Consider the following 22,226-nt stretch of genomic DNA (forward strand, 5'->3'; position numbering starts at 1 on the left):
TGACGTCGTATCGTCTGTTACATAATTTGCAATATTTAACCACATCGCATGACGGTCTGACACGCCCCGGAGGGATTTTTTTATGCATGTCGTAACAGTAGCTCGATTTACAGAAACGCAGACAATCGGTACAATGCACAGTTCTTTTAGGTACTTTGTAACATTCGGCGTCGTGGCATACATTACAGACGTGTGTGCATTGATGTTGTCTTTGATTTTCATAACCACCATAACAGTATTCGCATACATAGGATGTACCTATGAACGCTGTGAGATTGGTTATCATGTAGTAATGCGCGTCATGCAAATAGAGACATATCGTTTTCGGGTGAGGATCATTGTGATTTTTGTACGTTTCTAACACGCCACCTGCAGTTCTGTAAAAAACAACTATTTTAATATCAAGTAGTCGTTCAAACGCCTCTAAGTCACCGAGTCCTATCTCGCGGTCGATTGCGAAACCGGCATTTTGGTTGATGACGGTCGCCCGTCTTTCTAGCATGTTCTCTGGTAATTGGGGTTCAAGAAAACGCGCCAAGCAAATAGATAGGCATAATTTATTTGAAATATTGTTGGGGCAAAATAAACTCATCTTTTTTTTTTTTATCACCTGATTCAACGCCAAATCTGTAAGTTTACGCCGCCCACCACCTCTCCTGTTCATAGCCACACTTGCTTCTATCTCGATAGTTTCGTCAGATAAAATCTGTTCGTCGCTCTGTAAAATTTTCTCGAATTGTTCGAGAAGTTCATTAACGTCGTGATTATTTCTGTCCGTTAAAACGACGTTGACTGGGTATTGCATACTAGGGGCCGTCAATGCCAAATTGATGACAGTAGAATCACCACCAAGATCTCTAGAATACGATACAATTTCGCTAAGAGCGTCATGTAAGAAGATGTTATACGCAGCCAAATCTGTAGAGTTAATATCCCTCAGATTCATACTTCTACGCAATTCGATACTATTGAAACGGGGTCGAGGTAAAATACGATAACCGTTTACAACCCCACCCTCACGAATCAGTGATTCAATGGCGGACCTACTTAACGGTGTTGTGCCTGAAGGGGTACGAGTGTTGCTAGTCGTTGACCTATCAGTGTCACAAGACGATGTCATATCAGGACCAACATTACCTGTACTGGCAGGGGCGTTGCTACCCGTCGTGGGCTCAGTGGCAGAATTACCTGGGGGGATAACATTGATAGACGATGGGTGATCAATTTCGACATTACCTGAGGGGGGTAATGCATCGCTAGATGCTGCTTCATGTTCGTTTAATGCATAACCATCTTGTACAATTTGTATATCACATTCATTTAATAGTTCTTGTAGCCGATCACATAGATTAATATTGGGGAATTTCTCAATAGCTATTTCTATTTGCTCTAAATTACAAGACTGTGACGTCGGCTCTACATTAAAAGATGTTGGAAAAAATTCTGAATACATATTTATCATTTGTTGTAACCCATCACACAAATCAGGGGTACCATCAATTTGTATATCAAACATTCGCTGTAGAGTATCTGAAAGATTTTGGTCTGGAAGACAGCATTGTGCATTGGCGGCTGGTTTGTTTTTGCCAATGTCCATTTTAATTTTTATTTTGAACAAACCACTATTGACCTGAAATTATGAAATATCAAAAACCCTGAGCATTCAGTGTAATGAAAATGACAATTCAATTAGAAACACAATGTAAAAAATAAAAAAAATAAAAAAATCATAACAATACAAGTAAGGGGATGCTACTACATTCACGTAGAATAATACAGAATACAAATCTAATAGCACATATTGAAATGAATACAAAATATCATACACGGCTGTTCCCTCTCATCTTCTACGTACCGCACTGCTTATAACTCCGAGAAGATTGACAATTAAACGCCGTTCCCTAAGCTGATCGTTTAATATGAAAAACACTCGTTCATTGTTCTCATCCCCCACTGCTTGCAATCTGTGGATAGAATTTTCGAGGCTCTGATACCGTTCGTATAAAATAGTCTGTAATTCACGAATCTTTATGTCCTGAGCATCCATACGGTCGTGAATCGCGGTGAACCCTTCCTCTATTTTACGGCATAACGATGTGGAGTATACCTCTGACTGCTCACGGTACTCTGTGTGTAGCACTACAGTTCTATGACGAATCTCTTCGCCCTGTGCAATAAGTCTGTTAATGAGAACATGTGTCAGAGCACTATTGCAACAAGGTTGATCATTCCGCACAGTCGTGGGGCGATGCACTTCTTCTCCTTCTTCTTCTTCTTCTTCTACTTCAGCAGACGTCAGGTCGTGAAAAGGATACGGCGATTGTCTGGCTCTCACAACATCTTCGTCGTAAGCATCATTTGACCACGAGACTTGATCCCATCGATCCTGCTGTGTTTCGGTCCACGCCGTCAAATAATCTGTACTGTCTACTTGCTCATCTGTAAAGATTGAGAGATGACAAAACACAAATTAAATACTATTGTAGAAAGTATATCATGGCTATGATTAGAATATCATAGCAGATCTCATTAGCAAATTAAATGAAGCATATTAATAATAATAGATGTAGTATTTACCATAATTTTGATTGGTCTTGGGTGCTACGATTTGCGTAGAGTATGACACATTTCGACGTTTTCTGGGCGGTGCGCTAAAACTCGGTCCTGGTTGATTGTCTGAGTCCGTCGTAAGATCAATCAGATCTGCACATCTCATAAGCTGATCGTCAGAACACAACGACGCGTTGGAAAAAGGTGTACCGGCTCTAGCAGGGGTTTGTGTTTCAGCGTTTTCTTGCGACAAATCGATACATTCTGACAGTATAGGCATCTGCAACAAACCTGTGAAAAGACAAAAGGCGGTAGTATATTTAACAACTGTCAAAACAAATATATTCTTACGGTCTATATCATGATAGTACGCTCTTACCTGTTGTTGAGATGTCGAGGACATTCGGAGTGTCAGCTAAATCAGTAGTACTGTCTTACTACTTGCACATCTGAGAAAAATGAGAGATGATAAAACTCAAATTAAATACTAATACATAAAGTATATCACAGCAATGTATAATTGAAAGTATGATTAGAATAACAAACAGATCTCATAATCAAATTAAATGAAATATAATAATAAAATGTCAGATTTACCATTATTTTGTTCAGTCTCGGGTGCTACGATTCGCATGGAGTATGTTACATTTCGCCGTTTTCGAGATGGTTCACGAAAACTCGGGCCTGGCAGTTCTTTGGAGTCTGTCGTAAGATCAATCAGATCTACAACTCTTATAAGCCGATCATCAGAACTTGGTGAAACCGTAGAAAAAGGGGTATTGATTCTAGCGGGATGACTGGTAGCTGTGGGGTCTTCTTCAGGTTCTTTCTGTGTCAAATCCACAAAACAGTTAGGGGTGATCCACTGTAACAGATCTGTGAAAAGATGAAAAAAAAGTAGAAGAAATATTTGGCAAATGTCAAACACTAACGTTTCATATGACTAACAGAGAGATAGCGCGATTTTACCTGTGTTCGAGACGTCACTAAGACAAAATGGTAGATTTGTAAATTTAACTTTGCGCAATTATTTAGATTGAGACTAGATTTAATTATAACACATTCCATACACTATAGCAAATCATAGTTTACATAAAATAAATGCAATGAAAATCATACAGTTAATCCTAAATTTATACAGAATGGAATTATAATAATAGCATCATAGCATTTCATAGAGATGTGCATAGAAAATGGATAAGATAAAATATATGATATTATAACGTTTATAAATGATGTACATAAATAAATGATAGTTATACATGAAAAAGTCAAATTAAATTGTATATTTATGCCAATATTTATATGTGTATAAGAATAGAAAATATATACTTACGGTTGTCGATGGATTGAAAAGCAAGCAGCTCAATGTTCGATTCTAGAGCATAAAAGACCTATTTAAATAAACATTTGCAAATTTTATATTCTATGAATATTGTACATTTGGACAGATAAAAAATAAACGACACTCCCGGAGCAGCAGCAGCCCCTGCCTACATCCTTTCTCATAACCAAACATGTAAACTCATCGGTCGATTAACATAGCAATCATACTCACTCACTCTCACACACACACACACACACACACACACACACACACACACACACACATTTTGAAAACATATTGTGAAACACTACATAGCAAATAGGCTACCATGAAAACACATATGGTTACGCATGATATCGCGGTTCGAACATGGGGGATCTGAAAAGACTAACAAATCAAACACAAATGCCATCACACCAAAACATACTATGAAAGGAATACCGCCGCAGTCCGGACCAAAAGTGCGTAGATCATAGCATGAAGATATTGCAATATTCGTAGTTCTTTTAAAATCAGAGAACTCGTATTAACATACACCGAATCAAACACAAAAAACTCATAACAAGGCCTACTCAAACGAAAGCCACCGCATGGGACAACAAACAATATAGCTTCATAAACTTTGATAGCCAAAATAGCAATTTGTTTAAAATATAAATATCAAAATTACGTAGTTATGAAAAGGCATTATAAACACATAATAACTGCAAACAAATATTAGACCTACTTTCAAATATAACTAACATGTAATAACTGCAAACAAATATTACTTTCAAATATAACAAACCATTATATGTTACATCGAAATCAAACACTTAAACTCTTAACAAAGTCAAGTCATACGAAGGCAAAGGGTAAAAAGCAACAGCACCCCGTCCCCACAGCCAGTAAGATTACCCAAAATTACCATTTGTGTAAAAATAAATATATATTAAAATTACATAGTAATGAAAATCATTTATAAACATATAATAAATTATCTGTACAACCATCTGAAAGACTAACGAACCATAATCTTAATCACAGATTTAAATTCCGAGTCTTCCAATAATAATAATGATTAAAACAACATCAATCGTTTGAATCATAGCTCTACTATTTTTACAAATAAATTAATTACTGAGAAAAACCACAGCTTAAAGTATAAAAGAAATAGTCCTTACCTTCCATGTTTGAAGATTGCCTCGAGGATATGAAAAACGGCAGCGAATTTTAGTTTCGAATGAGGGACCGTGCGACGGCCGTCTTTTAAATACCTTTTAGGCCGCTGTGGACAGAGAGATGGGCGGAGTAGGGGCGGAGTCTGGTTTCGTTTTAATACATCGATACAAATATATCATACTAGCCATAGATAAATAAAAGTTATAATGTATGTTTTATTTCATGCGTAAAATTGTATTATTATTTTTTTTTTTATCATTATTTTAAATCCAAACATTATGCACTTAGCATGTTGCAAACAATGGAATTCTTGTTTAGCGAGTAGCCTACTAACCGATCTGCGTATAAATGTATTTTAGTTTAAACTTTTAATAGCGTAGGGCTATATACAAATATTGGATTAGATTCTGATTATTTAACTGAAACATTTAAACCTATCATCAAATAAGTTCATAAAAAATTTTGACTATAATATGGATAAAAAATTATAAGCTAGGCTATTACAACATAACGAATTAATGGCTCTGATCGTTGAACAATTTATATTGGTTAGCTATAATTTAACTTTTTATTTTACCAACGGATAGGCTACTATATTTACAGATTGTCTTAAAATAAATAAAAACAACAGATTCGTTTACTAAATAAAAGTATAATAAATATAATTAGAACGAAATGTAATAATTATTTTTTAATTCTTTTGACCATCTGCCGGTAGCGTGACTGAGACATTGTAGGCATGAACAGTCGAGAGGATGTTTTTTTGAAATGAATAGAATCATCATTGTCTTAGGCTACAGACAGTGGACAGTCAGAACCCCGTCGCGCTCTAATACAATGACGTTAGTTAATGATCATTCAAATTTTATTATCACGTCTATAGATAGCAGTCTAGCCCGGATGCCGACGAGATAGAAGATTGTCTGTTCGTGGGAAACGTAATCTTTTCCTTGTAAAAAATAAATAGTGTCCGTCCTATCTTTTAATTGTCTTGAACAATGTTTGATACCTGAACAGTCGCACACCGGGGGTGGATGTGGTATTATGTTAGTCTTGTACAGCGAGCGGCTGCGAACACATCTCCACACTGAAAATCAGTGACACACCGAGTTTACAGGGTTATGATACGGTCTTCAGAACGGGGCATTCGGTACGTGCTCCGATCCGTTCTGGTCACCGCGAGCTCTCCAGCTCAAACCATCGAAGCGCTGCGAACCTGACTGCCAAAGCACACAGAACTGTAAGCACGTACCCCACTTCACCTAGCGCTGTTTAAGCATTTAAAACAAATATTTATAAAATAAATCTCATATTCTTTCACATATTTCATATTGGTTATTTTGTTGAATCTGGAAAACATTAGTAACATTTCATCTGATCAGAAAGATTTAAGGAAATGCTACTTTAGCCAGAGAGACGCATAAATTATCTCATCATTATAGAAAGTTCAACACGTTTAAAACTTACTTTAGAATACTTAATAATATTAACATCTTATTTCACATACCTGTTATATACTTTTTAATTTGTCAATACTATTTCTCATAAACCCATTTTTCGTTATCATTCACAGACATTATGGACGCGGCTGCGAAATCTGAAAATCCATAATTTCGGACTTCTGTGAATATTATCCATAATGAATGGCTGGTAAAAAACATTCCTCTCACACCAACCAGATTACAATCATAAACACACAACCATAAAAATTCCGGAAACACACACACACAGTCAAAGGTCAACAAACAGGTGCTCATAAAACCCCCATGTGTACAAACATCCGGTCATAAACGCATGTCATAAAAGTCATAAATCAAGGGTCATAAATCATTTTTGACACAAGGTACCTTATATAGCTACTAATAATAATAGTAAAGCTCTGGTAATGTGCCGATTACTGAGATTTACATATTCTACATGAGCGCACACTGGACTGTCCTGTTTAACACACGATACAGGTTCGATTTAATGTAAAACACTTTTCAAATGATTCTTCCACCTTTAATTCTCTGCAGGAGCAAGACAACACAAGAAGATGGAAACCAATCTCTGATGGAAACATTAATGACACAGAATCATAGGTGAAATCCATCAGGCCGACTCTCATCACTTAATTCAGAATATAAACCATTCCTGGAGACACTTGATGTGACTGATGTCTGGAGATGGACGGGGTTTATTTGTTGTTGATATCTGAGGTAAAACTGTGGTAAAGTATGCAAACATCACGTGAGCGTCACTACGGGAAGCAGAAAGTGTCTTCAGACTTCACGTCTCTGTTTTCAGCAACTCTCGCCGATCGGTTACATCAGCCGATGTCCAACACACCTAACATGACACATTCACAAGAGGAGCACATGGCAAGAACACATGAGGGAAAAGGGAACCACATGACAGGGACCTTGACTATAGGTAAATTACAAAATTAAAGACATGAAACGTGAAAGTGAAAACAAAACCCAAACCAGTGTGACTTTTTTTCTTCAATTATCTACAGTCTTCTGCAATGCCCTCCAAATCTCGTGAAGCCTGACAGTGCACTTGGAGAACCAAATTAGAGACACAGAGACCAGACTGCTGCTCAGTTGTTTCTCAGTTTAATACAGTTGGACAGAGGATACGTGTGTCAATACATGCGTTAGCCTGTTTTCTGCTTGTGTCAAAGTTGCAGGTGGGAAAACCACATACAGGAACATTATAAAGCATAAAGAGGAAGAGAAAGTGTAGACAGTGCACAGAATGCAAACTCAAACAGGGTGACAGAGAGCCAACACATATTTTACACTGGCACAAATATCACATCACGGTAAGTCTTCAGGAATTAATCTTCAGGATTATAATGATATCGATCTCTAGGGATTCTGCTTTTAGTTTACATTAATTTACAGACTCTTTACAATCTGAAATATAGATTGTAAATCTGATAGATTGTATAGATTACAATCTGAAATATAGACAGAGGTGGAAAGTAAACATGTAAATGTTCAACACTTCCGCTCTTCTGTTGGCCAGGCGTTGATTCACAGACGTTCAGCTTTAGTAAGAAGATCGATTATGAGAAACAGATGTAGTTTTGATGGCTACAGAAAATCTATACTCTCCAATTAAAGTGTCTGGATTGTGATATTTAAAGGAAGAAGCCAGAGTAAATACATTTTTTTTTAATACAGTCAATGCTCAATAATAATAATAATAATAATAATAAACTTTGAACCCTCCCCATTAAAACAATTGTTTATTCAGAGGCTACACTTTTTCTTTAGGTTTTTAATGATTATTATTATAATTTTTCAAATTAAAGTGACAGAGTAAAAAACAAACAAAAAAATCATTAGGAAATGCTAAGCCAGTGTTAAGCTAATTTCTGACGAGGATATAAATATATAAATATATAAATATATAAATATATATATATATATATATATATATATATATATATATATAAATCGAGATCTCCGAGACGACTTTGTGACTGAATCTTTTGAGCCGATTCTTTTACTCCACTCGTCTTCCTTTATGTGGAACGCCAGAGGAAGACTTTATCTGAAAATATCACTTTCCAAGCATCGCTATTTTTCATTTCCGCTGCTCTTGGTAGGTTGTGTTGGTAATTATGGAAATGTGTCTGTGATTCTTCATTTGCTCATTATCATTAGATCGACAGCAGAACTTTACACTTCAGTCTGCGCTTTTATGGGATATCGTGGTCTTACGCTAATTTGACCTGTTTATAAATCTGGCCCTATATTATTACTATATTACTATACTAGTTATTATTAGATGACAGCTCAGCTACTGTTTTTAGTGTTGATAAATGTCAAATTATGCTAAGGCGAGGCTGCACCAGTGCTAAGCTAATTTCTGACTAGGCTATAAATATATATGTAAACTGAGATCTCCGAGACGACTTCTTTTGAGTCGATTCTTTTGAGCTCGTCTTCCTTTATGTGGAACGCCAGAGGAAGACTTTATCGCTGGCCCACTATCGGCGGTCGCTTGGCGGGGCCTGGCCCCGCTGGCTTTGCTGGGCCCCGGTTGGGGGGTGGGGGGCCCGTCTGCCCTGGTGTGGTCGGCTGCCGGTGGAGCCTGCGGGCTTGCCGTCACGGCACCCTGGGGCGTCTATACTGTGGCTGTCGGAGGTCCCGCCTTCGGGTTCTCCTCTGCCCTTTTCTGGTTGGGGGCCGCGGTTGTCCCTGCGGTGGTTCTCCTGGGGGTCCCGTGCCCTGGGGGGCCTCCGGATGTTTGGGGCCCGGGTCTTTTCCATGCCTGCTGTATGCCTTGCGGGATGGAGCTGTTGTTTCCCACACACACTATTAAATATTTACATGGAGGAACCTTATGAACACAAGCACGCTCATACATACAGTTGTACACTCAAGCATTCACATTGGTGTAAAAACAGGTGCTCACAGACATACATCGTCTTGATTTGCTGTTGCTTCAAAACTTATTTTGTAATATTAGTTACGTGTGATGCTCAATAACATTTAAGAACTAGAATTTAGTGTGATTCATACAGATGTTGGTTGTTGCTGCAGTTTTTCTGATGTTGTGTCTTCTGTTGTTTTTTTTTGTTTTTTTGTCAGCAGGTATCGAAGTAATTTTTTTAATTTTTTTTATCGCTTTCTATATCCCCCATTTTCCTTCTTTCTCTCTTTCTTTCCCCCTTCTCTGTTGATTTTATCCACAACTTTTTTTTTTTCTTTTTTTTTTACTCTGTCTTCTTTCTCTCTCTTGTTCTCTCTGTCATTTGGTCTTGTCTGTTATAGTATGATTAAATAAAAGGGTATATAAAACTACCTTCAATTAATTAATTAAATAAAGAAAGAAAGAAAGAAAAATAGTACGTATGTGTAGCTATGCTATCATCATTCACTGCCTGTCATGTGTTATCTGTGCTACTGACAGGCCAAAAAAAAAAAAAAAAGGAAGACTTTATCTGAAAATATCACTTTCCAAAACATTGTTAATTTTCATTTCCGCTGCTCTTGGTAAGTTGTGTTGGTCATTATGGAAATGTGTTTCTGTGATGTCTGTGTTCCTTCATTTGCTCATTATCATAGACAAGGAAAACTAGTGTCTCCGATAAAGATGATTCCTATCAGCTGTAAATCTCCTCATCTTAAACACGTTGTGTCTTTTAGGAGACATGTACACATGATTCTCAAAAAGAGCGATGAAGAATTGAATTTGGTGTTTAAGTTTAAGGTTGATGACTTTGACTACACTATGCATGTAACATTAGAGAAGATGAAATGCTTTGGGTGTGGGACTGTAGGGCATGTGATTCCCCCGTGCCCAGAGAGAGCAGGTGAGACGCGGGCTGTTAACGCAGTGGACCCGTCGCCCGTTCGGGCCGAAAGCGGAGCCTCTTTACCTGGCGAACCGCAGAGAACTGGGCCCGGTTTCCCGATAACGCTCACTCTTAGCCTGCTAAGAAGACTCGAAAGATATATCTTACCAAATTTGTTTATTTTCCTAAGTGTGTTCCCCGAACTATACCTTAGGAAGCCGCTTAAGATATACCTTCTTACGTGGGACGTTACCCGGCGCTGTCCGTGCCAATGGTGCTGAATTGTTTGAAATCGATTGCTCGAGAATCAATTATTCTCTCGTGCAGGGGCTGTTTATGTGAAAAAGCGGTCATCTTTATAAAAGAAGCACTTCAGAAATAGTTGAAATTTCAATTTATTATGATTATTGGATATTATAAAAAATAATTCAAACTATAATAGCCTATAATAGCCTAGCCTACATATTTTAAAATTGTAACATATAGCCTATTGCTGCCACAATAACCTTTTCAAAAAGTTACGTGCCGCCTTTTCTTTCCCATGTTTGTTCGCTGAGGTGGAGCTGCGATGAAATATTGTTCTTGTAAATACTTTCCAGCATTTCAGTAATAAAAGTGTACATCATGTACGGTGCTCGGCAGTGATCAAAAAGGATTTAAACCGTGAATTTTGAATCTCTTGTAAACTCGGAGATGTGGATTCAGACGGCAATTAAATTATCACACGACCTGTTTGTCAAAAAACAGAAGGTACTAATTTGGCCAGGGATTTTTACGCGGATTGGGTGAGAAAAACACTGATATTATGGATTCGGACGGCACTAAAATCACCGACTTACCCCTGTAAATGTTTAAAATACCGGACGAGCCCATGAGAAACAATATTAGCGTCCGAATAGGACTTAACTGACAGTAGCCTATGCTTTCACTGGCCTTTAAAAGAGCGTTTTAATTCAATTAATAATATTGTAAAATAATATAATTAAAAATTTAACAACAATCAGTGTAATGACAATTTTATTCTTTGCATGAAAACACTTGAATTAGCCTAATTTAATACTGTCTGGGTGTATTAAAACTTCAGAATTATATTCATTTAGACCTGCAACAACGCTAAGAGAGAGCTACGAATGGTCCAGACCAACCTTACGAAAGTGTGACTTACAAAAGATATACTTAGCGTACGAACGTTTCGGGAACCGTCCCATAAGGTTAAGAGAGAGGTTAAGGAATAGGTTAAGAACTACTTAGAGATAAGAACGCTTTGGGAAACCGGGCCCAGGTCAAACCACGACTAGAGTAGCTGAGTCAGTGTTGTTTAATGAGGAAGAGGTTTTGTTGGATTTCCAAATTTAAAAAATACAGAAAAAAAATCTAACTTTAAATCAAGTTTGAAATCAAGTTCAGTGTTTTTAAATAAATCAAACACTGAACAAGTTACAAAAGTGTCAAAGACGAATCCCATGAGCTGTTCTTCTCAGTCAGATGATGGGTTGATGAACACGAAGAGTCTGAAAGTGATGTTAGTGGAGACACACAGATGGATGTGGAGAGTGCTTACTCTTTCACCAAAATTCAGTCCTTTTTACAAAGAACCAAAGGATTGAGATCAGTTAAAGTTGATGAGTTTTTCCCAGATCTAAAGATGTTCCTTTATTCAGTTAAACTATTCATGAAAATACAGAACACCCCTAGCCTGGTTCTACCAGAGTCTCGTACATTTCATTTGTACGTTTACTTCCTTGTAGGCGGGTTCTCAGTTAAAGTTCAAAACTATTGGATCTGCTCAGAGTCACTCAGGATCTGCCATAGCCAATCGCTAACGTGTGGTCGTGACGCATGTCATGCGCCGAAACCGTCCGGAAACAACAAGTCCGAATGATCAGAGGATTATAATAATAATAATAATAATAATACATTTAATTTGTAAGCGCTTTTCTAAGTACTCAAAGACACTTTACATAAAACATATGTAGCAACATAGAAAATTGTAAAGCAAATGTAGCAAAAAAAAAAAAAAAAAAAAAAAAAAAAAAAAAATTAAACACACAATTAAATTAAACATTAAAAGCAATTTTAAAAAGATGAGTTTTTGTCAAGATTTTGAATTTTGACAGGTCAGTGCAGTCACGGATTTTTTGGGGTAGAGAGTTCCAGAGGGTGGGGGCAGCGACAGAGAAGGCTCTATCCCCCCAGGTTCGGTGCTTTGTCCTTGGAGGTAGAGTCAAGAAATTTGCATTGGAAGAGCGGAGGCAACGAGATGGGTTGTGGCGGTGGAGCAGGTCAGTGAGGTAGGAAGGGGCCTGGTTATAGAGGGCTTTATGAGTGTGGAGAAGGATTTTGAATTGAATTCGTTGTGGCACCGGGAGCCAATGAAGGTTCTTAAAGACTGGGGTGATGTGGTCACGGGTGCGGGTGTGGGTGAGTAGACGAGCAGCAGAGTTCTGAATATATTGGAGTTTGTTTAAGCTTTTCAATGTTGTGCCATACAGGATGCTGTTACAATAGTCGATTCTGGAGGTGATGAAGGCGTGGATGAGGGTTTCAGCAGCGGAGAACGAGAGTGAAGGACGGAGTCGGGCAATGTTTTTTAAATGAAAAAAGGCAGTTCTAGTGATTTGTTTTATGTGCGGTTCAAAAGATAAGTTATTGTCAAAGATGACTCCGAGGTTGCGACTGTGAAGGGATGGAAACAAGGTGAAGTTATCGACAGTGAGAGAGAAACTGTGAGTGGTCTTGGTGATGGATTTGGGACCGATGATGATCATGTCTGTTTTTTCACAGTTAAGTTGAAGGAAATTAGAGTGCATCCAGGATTTAATGTCAATGAGGCAGTTGGAGATAGTGGAGTGGGTAACGGAGGTAATGGATTTGGTGGAGATGTAAAGCTGAACATCATCGGCGTAACAGTGAAAGTTTAGACCATGGTGGCGAATGACGTTGCCAAGGGGAAGCAGATATAATATGAAAAGGAGAGGGCCAAGCACCGACCCCTGGGGGACACCTTGGGACAGCGGAGCAGTGGAGGAGGTGCAGTTGTTAATGTGAATGAACTGTTGTCTGTCGGTGAGATACGATTGGAGCCAGGAAAGGGCGGTGCCAGTGATGTTGAGGGAAGATTCGAGGCGGGAAAGAAGAATTGAGTGGTTTATAGTGTCAAAAGCTGCTGTGAGATCCAGGAGGATGAGAATGGTGAGATGACCAGCATCAGCGGAGAGGAGGATGTCATTGGTGAGTTTAAGGAGGGCTGTTTCAGTGCTGTGTTGCGAACGGAAGCCAGATTGAAAAGGTTCGAACAAGTCATTTGAGCAGAGGTGGGTTTTGAGTTGTTTGGCAACAGTGCGTTCCAGTATCTTTGACAGAAAAGGGAGATTGGAGATGGGCCGAAAGTTTGACATGATGTCGGGGTTGAGTCCAGGTTTTTTAAGGATGGGAGTGACAGCAGCCAGTTTGAGTGAAGGGGGAATTGAGCCAGTGCTGAGAGAGGAGTTAATGATTTCCGTAATGAGTGAGGAAATAGCTGGTAGACAGTTCTTGATAAGATAAGATGGGATGGGGTCCAGGACACATGTAGATGTTTTCATTCCAGTTATGATTTTGGACAGCTCCCCTGCCGACACAGGTGAGAACTGGGACAGGGACAGAGAAGTGGAGGGAGCGTGAGCAAGTGATAGGATGGGAGTACAGACAGTATTGACAGAGGAAGAGGACAGGTTGTTATAAATGGTGTCAATTTTGGTCTGAAAAAATGAAAGAAAAGAGTTACATTTTTCAGTTGTGAAAGAGTTGGTGGTATTATCACTGGGTTTGAGAAGTTTATTTACCGTTGAGAAAAGAGCCTTGGGGTTGGTGGAACCAGAGTGTATGAGGTGTGAGTAGTAGGTGGATCGGGCAGTCTTGAGAGCTTCTTTATACTGCTCGAGGTAATCTGTATATGCTTGTAGATGAACAGATAAATTGGTTTTCCTATGGAGCCTTTCAAGCTGACGCTTTCGGGATTTCATTTTGCGCAGATCCGGGGTGTACCAGGGAGCAGAGTGAGTGAATGAAACAGTTTTGGTTTTAATGGGAGCCAGCTGATCGAGACAGATGGAGAGTGTTTCATTGTAGTAGTCAGTGAGATCGGAGGGGTTATCAGTCTGCAGTGAGGGGATGGAGGATATTTTGCTAACAAGAGAGGCTAAAAGAGCAGGAGTAGAAATGGATTTAAGATTTCTGAAGGAAATTGACCGTTTATTCTTAGTGGTCATAATGGGGAGATCGATGTTCATGGTGATTACCAGATGATCGGAGATGTTGAGGTTGAGGCTGGAGAGGTGAGATATGGTGAGACCAGTAGAGCAAACCAGATCCAGGATGTGGCCCCGGCTATGAGTAGGAAAGTTTACATGTTGGGTAAAGTTGAAGCAGTGTAGCATTTCCAGGAATTCAGTGGCAGATTTGCAGTTAGTATCGATGTGAAAATTAAAATCTCCCAAAAGCAGAACAGAAGGTGAAATGGCAGATAGCTGAGTCAAAAAATCAGATAAGTCAGCGAGAAAGGAAGGATTTGGTTTGGGGGGGCGATAGATTATGGCAGTGACCAGAGGAGTGGGACCAGAGAGTTTGAAAGTGATGTGTTCAAAGGACTGAACAGTAGGGATGGAGATGATGGATGTTTTAATGTCCTTTCTGTACACTGCAGCGACACCGCCTCCCCGCCCCTCAGGTCGGGGTTTGTCCATGTATGTGTATCCTGTGGGTGTGGTTTCGTTGAGTGAGAAGTAGTCCAGGGGTTTATGCCAGGTTTCAGTGATACAGAGGAAATCCAGATTATTGTCAGTAATGAATTCGTTTAAAATGAGACTTTTATTGTTGAGTGAGCGAGTGTTAAACAAAGCCAGTTTCAGGTGACGTTGCTTTGTGATGGATTGAGAGGACAGAGGAAGGGGGCGGAGATTAGATAGGAGCGCGTGTCGTTTGTTGTGATGACGTAGTGAGGAAGTTGGAATGCGCGAATAAGACCAGATGGATGGAATGGAGTTTGAAGTTGAAAAGTTGTAATTGAACATACGACCAGAGCCTCTATGTGGTGGACGGCGAGGTAGTCCAGATTCTTGAAGGATGTTGATGTTGTCCGGACGAAGGTGGTTGTTGAGTGGGCGGGAGTCGACAGCAGAGCATAACGGTGGCATAATCCAGGCGTGGTGCGCTAGCACAAAGCTAGCGCTAACTTGATCCCAGAAGCCGGGCGTCTCAATTCCAGTCCAATTTCAGCAAGTATGTAACGTTAAGTTCTAAGATTTCTTCGCGATCAGAGTTGTTGATCTGCTCGAAGGCCACGGTTGAGTCGGGCACTTGTTGCTTGTTCTGGTGTTTTGTCCTTCGTGAGATTCCCAGGACAGATATCCGCTTTGATTTTTCATTCATGCGTTATCCGTTGTGAATTCAGTATGAGATAACAGAGAGGATGAATGAACTTGTAGTAATAAAATTAATACTGATTAAGAAGAATTAAAATAGATACACATTAAACATTGAGACATTAAAACAGAGCCGGGCGGAGAAGCGGCAGCCAACATGCGCCAGCCAACGATAACACGCAATTGCCGTGTTAGAATTTGCCGTTATTTGCCGTTATTATGTTTAGAATAAGATGTCTGTCAACGAGAGCAGCAGGTTTTGTTCATCGAATTTAAGAGTTCAAGGAACAATTGTAAATTCTAAATGTATATTTGACACTAAGGAAGGTGATGTATACAGTCAACTGTCGAAGCTGGGTCTAATCATTAAAGGGATAGTTCACTTTAAAATTAAATTGTGGTATGTTTTAGCTTACCTCAAGGGCATCCAAGATGTAGGTGTCTTTTTTCCGCAGTAGTTTCAATTTTGATATTTTTAGGTCAAACCGTTCTTGTCTGTCAGTCATTTAATGCAGGTCTGTGGTCACTGTCTCAAAGAGCATGCACAGAGTCCAAATTAAAACAATTCCCCATCGTCCAAATTAAACAATTCCCCATCGTAAGTACACATTGATGGCCTAAGACACGAAACGAGCGGTTTGTGTGAGAAAACGAACAGTATTTATATCGTTGTTACCTCTTATACACAACCACGTCAAGTGATCTGAGGGCGCGGGCGCATCCTGGTGTGTGACGTGTACGCAGACTGGTGCATAGATATATGTACACTAGAAGTCGCCTTGTCTACGGCAGTTCATTGGAACGAATGTCTTTAAGGCGACATCTAGTGTATATATCTATACCGCTGCGGTCGTTTCGGATCTGCTGCAAATGCTGTACAGTACAGTGATCACCATCCAAAATGTCACGGTCATCGTGCACGCCGAGCTGCCCAGCACGAACTCCTAACTTTTCTGCCTCCTTCACTTGGTCCCACATTAGTGCAACAAGAGGGGAGACGACAACAACTATCAGCTTTGCATCCCTATCGTTTGCCTTAGCTAACTCATTCACCACTAGCGGAGTGAGCTGGAAAATCAAACTTTTCCCGAACCCCGTGGGGAGGAGGGCCACAACATTATGGCCACCAACAAAACTTAGCAAACATTGTTCTTGCTCCGGCTTTAACTTCTATATATTCTGCAGTTTTGCAACAACGGACCGAATAGCTTTTCTCACGTCTTTCTCCGCTGCCATTACTGAACTCCAACTCAAACTGACGCACTACATCAACGTCATCGTTCTCAGCCACTCCCTCTGTTCGCTGATTGGTCCTACAACGTAGTACTGAAGGAAAATGAAATTGAGCGGAAGTGCGTAGGAGGGCGCAGCCAGGCTAGAACACCCCGGCCAACTGACGTTTACAGACCAAGACATTTTTATGTATGATAAAAGTTAATAGCTAATGATGGTTTGGTGTCTTTTGTTTTTGTTTTTCTTTTGTTTGTGTTAACCTCTCTGTTTTGTTCAAATGCAAATTAACATTTGCTATGTGTGACATAAAGCTGGGTTCTTTAAGCATCAAGAGAGGATGCAAAGAGAGTTTCCCTTATCAGTTTGTTTAGAGTTAAGAAATTAAATGTAATTTTTTTCACAAGAAACGCATAGCACCGTTGAAAACGAAACTGTATGGAAGAAAGATTGGGATGGGGAAGTTGTTCTCAGTTATAAGAGTAGTAACAGTGGTGGAGTTGGTATCCTGTTTTCTAGAGATTTTTTTACCCATTTCTTGTGTTACTGAAGAAATCATCGAAGGTCGCTTGTTAAAAATACAAGCTGTATTTGAAAGTGAAAAAATGACTTTCATCAATGTTTATGCTTCAACTGTAGGCAGGACATTTTATGGGGCAGTGGCCTAAACCTAAAAAGGGGCACTATTTAGTTTTTTTAGAAAATTTAGTTATTTGTATTAGATCTGATCGAGAGTACAATAATTTGATTAGACAAGCAGCTAATTCTAAGAACGTGGATATGTTGTACACAGGGCTGGACTGGGGCAAAGAAAAAAAAATAATAATCGGCCCTGGCATTTTGGCCCAGACTGGCCCACCATATGATCATAAACACCACCCATCTTTGCACGCCCTTAAATATATGCATACCAACTCCAATTCCTTAAAACCACTAATGCCATGTAATGAGTGAGTATATGAACGAGTGAGAGTAAACAGATGAAATAAGTAAAGATTTGACATTTATTAATACAGTGATGAAGCCTAAAACAAGCTATAAGCTGCATTGGCATAGCAATACCAGTGTTTCTCACAGGATTTTTGGTAAATCTGTGGTGGGTGAACCTGGGGTCTTCTAGGGGGGGTTTGGGGGCGTGCCCCCCCGTAAGAACATTTTTGTGCATTTTACTGTTAAATTCATCAATCTGGTGCACTTTGAGAGCTTAAAATGAAAAGCTCCAACCCATATTCAGTGTGCAAATTAAACAAAGAAATATTCAAATCTCTTTTAGTTACAGTGTCTATTTACATTACACCTACTACATAATAGTTATAATATTAATCCAATGACAGTAATAGCCATATTTTGTAAAACAAATGCACTAAAACAATGAAGGAAACTTTCATAATTAGTTTTGTACTGTAGATTTAAAAATCATGGTTTCCCCTTTATGGTTGAATCACGGAAGCTACACCAGTTACCTTTGCCAAGAGATTCAATTTATTATGTATCATGTGTCAGACAGAGAGAAACAGGCATATAAGAACATAAGGCTACATGAGAGGTCTTCATTCCAGATTTCTCTGTTCCCCATTTCTTTATCTTCTCATCCCATCATGCTAGATGTAAATGGTTTCTCTGGCTTTATGTTTCTCTGCCATTAAGTTTCTCTACCCTCATGCCATTGTTTCTCATGCCTCTGTCTCATGCCTTTGTTTCTCATGCCTCTGCCTTTGTTTCTCTGTTTCTCTGAGGTGGTACAGTAAAGTTGAGCTTATATACATTACAGAGCAGCTTCCTTTTAAGGTAACAAACTATGTTGCTTAAGCTTTAAAAATGGAACGTATATGTCATAGAACATATGGCACAATTCACTTCCATATTAAGAACATATCTTTGTTGCTTACATCTGCATCAGTTGCAAACATGTTACATTGTACACACCCTCTACAAAATATAGCTCATCCACCTGTCTCATGTGACATGATCTTCACATGGTTCATTCTATCTATAGTCTCCTCATGTACTCAACACATGCACATGAAAATCTGACTTGACAAAATACATTATGAAATTATGAATATAGAAAAATAATACAAATACATAACATTAAACAGTAAATTTTAGTCTTCATGTACCAATTTCTATACTTGAAAGAGATAAGCACATGATCTTTTATTTTGACGGAAACAGCATCAAGCTTTTATTTTGGCGGAAAACATGGTTTACAAATGCCTCATTAAAGGTCCCGTTCTACGTGATCCCATGTTTCAAACTTTAGTTAGTGTGTAATGTTGTTGTTAGAGTATAAATAATATCTGTAAAATTATAAAGCTCAAAGTTCAATGCCAAGCGAGATATTTTATTTAACAGAAGTTGACTACATAAAACGGCTCGATTGGACTACACCCCTCTACTTCCTTCATTAGTGACATCACCAGAACCGTGTTTAGACTAACCTCCGCCCACAGGAATGCTCCCTCAACTCTACTGGCTACTTGCACACTTCTTATAACTTAGGCTACTGTGTTTACTCAGCTCTTACCGTGATTTTCTGAAGTAAAACTGACGCTTCATCTTTTGTGTGATGTACAATAAACTTTATTAAACTCATCAGTACATGTTTGATCATCATTCGGACCTGGTCCGAAACAGCAGACTTGTAGGCTGTTAATAAATAATGGATACATACAAGCAGATGACAATACGTTATAATAACCGTAATTAAACTACTAAACCATACCTGTTTCATCTCTATACAGCACTCTGACTCTGTAGGCATTATTGTCCGACTCGAAATGAACGCCGTTACTGAGAGTTTCTGATATTATCATCATTCCATGAGATGAAATTGTACTGAGAGACTGAGCGCGAGCTCATGAAGCTTCGCCCCCTGGGTCGTCCAGCAGCAGCTCATTTGCATTTAAAGGGCACACACTGAAACAGCTCGTTTTTCTGAGCCCCAAAAAATGTCAATTTAAACATGCTGTAAAAAATGATCTGTTGGGTATTTTGAGCTCAAACTTCACATACACACTCTGGGGACATCAGAGACTTATTTTACATCTTGTGAAAAGGGGCATACAATGGGACCTTTAGATTTCTAGTGAATTGCGGTAATCGTCAAATATGCAGATGTGGAAATAATCTGTAACTGGGTTATGGATTCCTACACTCATGACATGGCCTAAGTGTTTTGAAAGTAGTTCTGCTTACCGCAGGCTCTACACTTTCTCATCTCTCTCCTGATCCTCCTCACTATCATCATCATCACAGGAGCTGATGGAGGGCAGAAAATATACACTACCATTCAAAAGTTTGGGGTCAGTAAGATTTTTAATGTTTTTAAAAGAAGTATCTTCTGCTCGCCAATGCTGCATTTATTTGATAAAATGCAAACAAAAAACAGTAATATTCTGAAATATTATGACAATTTAAAATGACTGTTTTCTATTTTAATATATTTTAAATTGTAATTTATTCCTGTGATCAAAGCTGAATTTTCAGCATCATTACTCCAGTCTTTAGTGTCACATGATCCTTCAGAAATCATTCTAATATGATGATTTGATGATCAATAAACATTTATGATTATTATCAATGTTGAAAACAGTTATTTACATTTTTATTTCAGGATTCTTTGATGAATAGAAAGTTCAAAAGAACAGCATTTATCTGAAATCTAAAGCTTTTGTAACATTAAACACTACAGTTCAAAAGTTTGGGGTCAGTAAGAATTTTTATTTTATTTTTGGGGGAAAGAAATAAAATAAATCAATACTTTTATTCATCAAGGATGAGTTAAACTGATCAAAAGTTACAGTAAAGACATTTATAATGTTAGAAAATATTCTATTTTAAATAAATGCTGTTCTTTTGAACTTTCTATTCATCAAAGAAAAAAAATTTTACACAACTGTTTTCAACATTGATAATAATAATGAATGTTTCTTGAGCATCAAATCATCATATGATTTCTGAAGGATCATGTGACACTGAAGACTGGAGTAATGATGCTGAACATTCAGCTTTGATCACAGGAATAAATTACAATTTAAAATATATTAGAATAGAAAACAGTCATTTTAAATGGTCATATTTCACAATATTACTGTTTGTTTTTTATCAAATAAATGCAGCCTTGGTGAGCAGAAGATATTTCTTTTAAAAACATTAAAAAATCTTACTGACCCCAAACTTTTGAATGGTAGTGTATATTTTGACACATTTTACAATGTCTGCTTTAAGGGCCTGTTTCAATTTTTTCATGCTGTTTTTCTGCACATTCCTTGCGTTTCTTCTCAATCTTGCTGACTATTTTGACAGATACACACTGACACTGCTGCACGCACGCTCACTCGTTTAAAGTTGTGATTGGGCCAGCCCAGTGTCAATCAAGAAAAGAACCAATGGGCCGCTGATCTACGTGTTTCATGGACTGGTCTGTCAGAAAAAAAAAAAAAAAACTAACGCTGACTTTATTACACCGGCACAAACCCAGCACCGCCAATTAAGCAAAACAAAACAAAAAGAATGGGCTGCCGATATACAAATTTTATGGGGCGTAAAAAAGAAAAAGAAAAAATAATAATAATAAAAATAATGTATGAGTATGAGATGTATCGGCCCAAAAAGCACGTCGGCCCACCGGTAAAGTGCGCGGTATGCCCGATGGCTAGTCCAGCCCTGGTTGTACAAGTTGTTAGCACTAGTAGAAAGTGCCAGAAGCCAGAAGACCAAGAGCAAAACATTACCGACATAAATATAAAAAAGCAACAAAAACAAATGACTAATTTCGCAGATTTAACCACTGTCTTGCATAGCCTACCTGTTAATGCGACAGCTTTCGTGAACTGTCGTATACTGTGAGTGATGCGGAGCGAGCGGGAAAACCTGGAGCGGATTAGCGGAATCAGCGGAATGCTTTGAGCGGAGCGGTGGGGGTGGGGAAGAGGGGCACCTCAGTCGATGAGGGCAGAGGGGCAGTGGCTCTAGCCACCGGGCCACCCCCCTGTGCACGGTCCTGAACAGAAGTGTGTGTTGGTGAAAAAAAAAATCACAGAAAGCTGATATTGCTGTACTGTGAAATCACTGTTTCGGTGTTCATTAGTGAGATTTCTCAAACAGTGTTTCTTAAAATGACTTCTGATCTCTTAAAGGGTGTGTGAAATGCTCATTTTCACCCAATCTCCTGTTAATCTTGAGTACCTATAGAGTAGTATTGCATCCTTCATATCTCCAAAAAGTCTTTAGTTTTATTATATTTATAAAAGAAAGATAG

The 22,226-nt window shown here is 38.7% G+C and overlaps 1 protein-coding gene and 1 long non-coding RNA gene across 2 annotated transcripts in view; one reads left to right on the forward strand and one right to left on the reverse strand.

Moving 5' to 3' along the window:
• Positions 1–1,469: 1,469 nt before the first annotated feature.
• On the reverse strand, positions 1,470–2,985 carry LOC311289613. The gene is made up of 3 exons (XR_014627169.1): positions 2,930–2,985; positions 2,578–2,841; positions 1,470–2,439 (listed from the first exon to the last, which is right to left on the reverse strand). It is a non-coding gene; the product is annotated as an uncharacterized lncRNA (long non-coding RNA).
• Positions 2,986–7,763: 4,778 nt separating this feature from the next.
• The window catches only part of LOC311289860 (NACHT, LRR and PYD domains-containing protein 3-like), a gene marked incomplete at its 3' end in the record, with an annotated part of 146,449 nt that continues 131,986 nt past the window's right edge, over positions 7,764–22,226 (forward strand). Inside the window, exon 1 of the mRNA XM_084408105.1 lies at positions 7,764–7,844. The remainder of the gene's footprint in view (positions 7,845–22,226) is intronic.

The sequence above is a fragment of the Rutilus rutilus genome (assembly GCF_951802725.1).
Source record: "Rutilus rutilus genome assembly, chromosome: 4".
NCBI lineage: Eukaryota > Metazoa > Chordata > Actinopteri > Cypriniformes > Leuciscidae > Rutilus > Rutilus rutilus.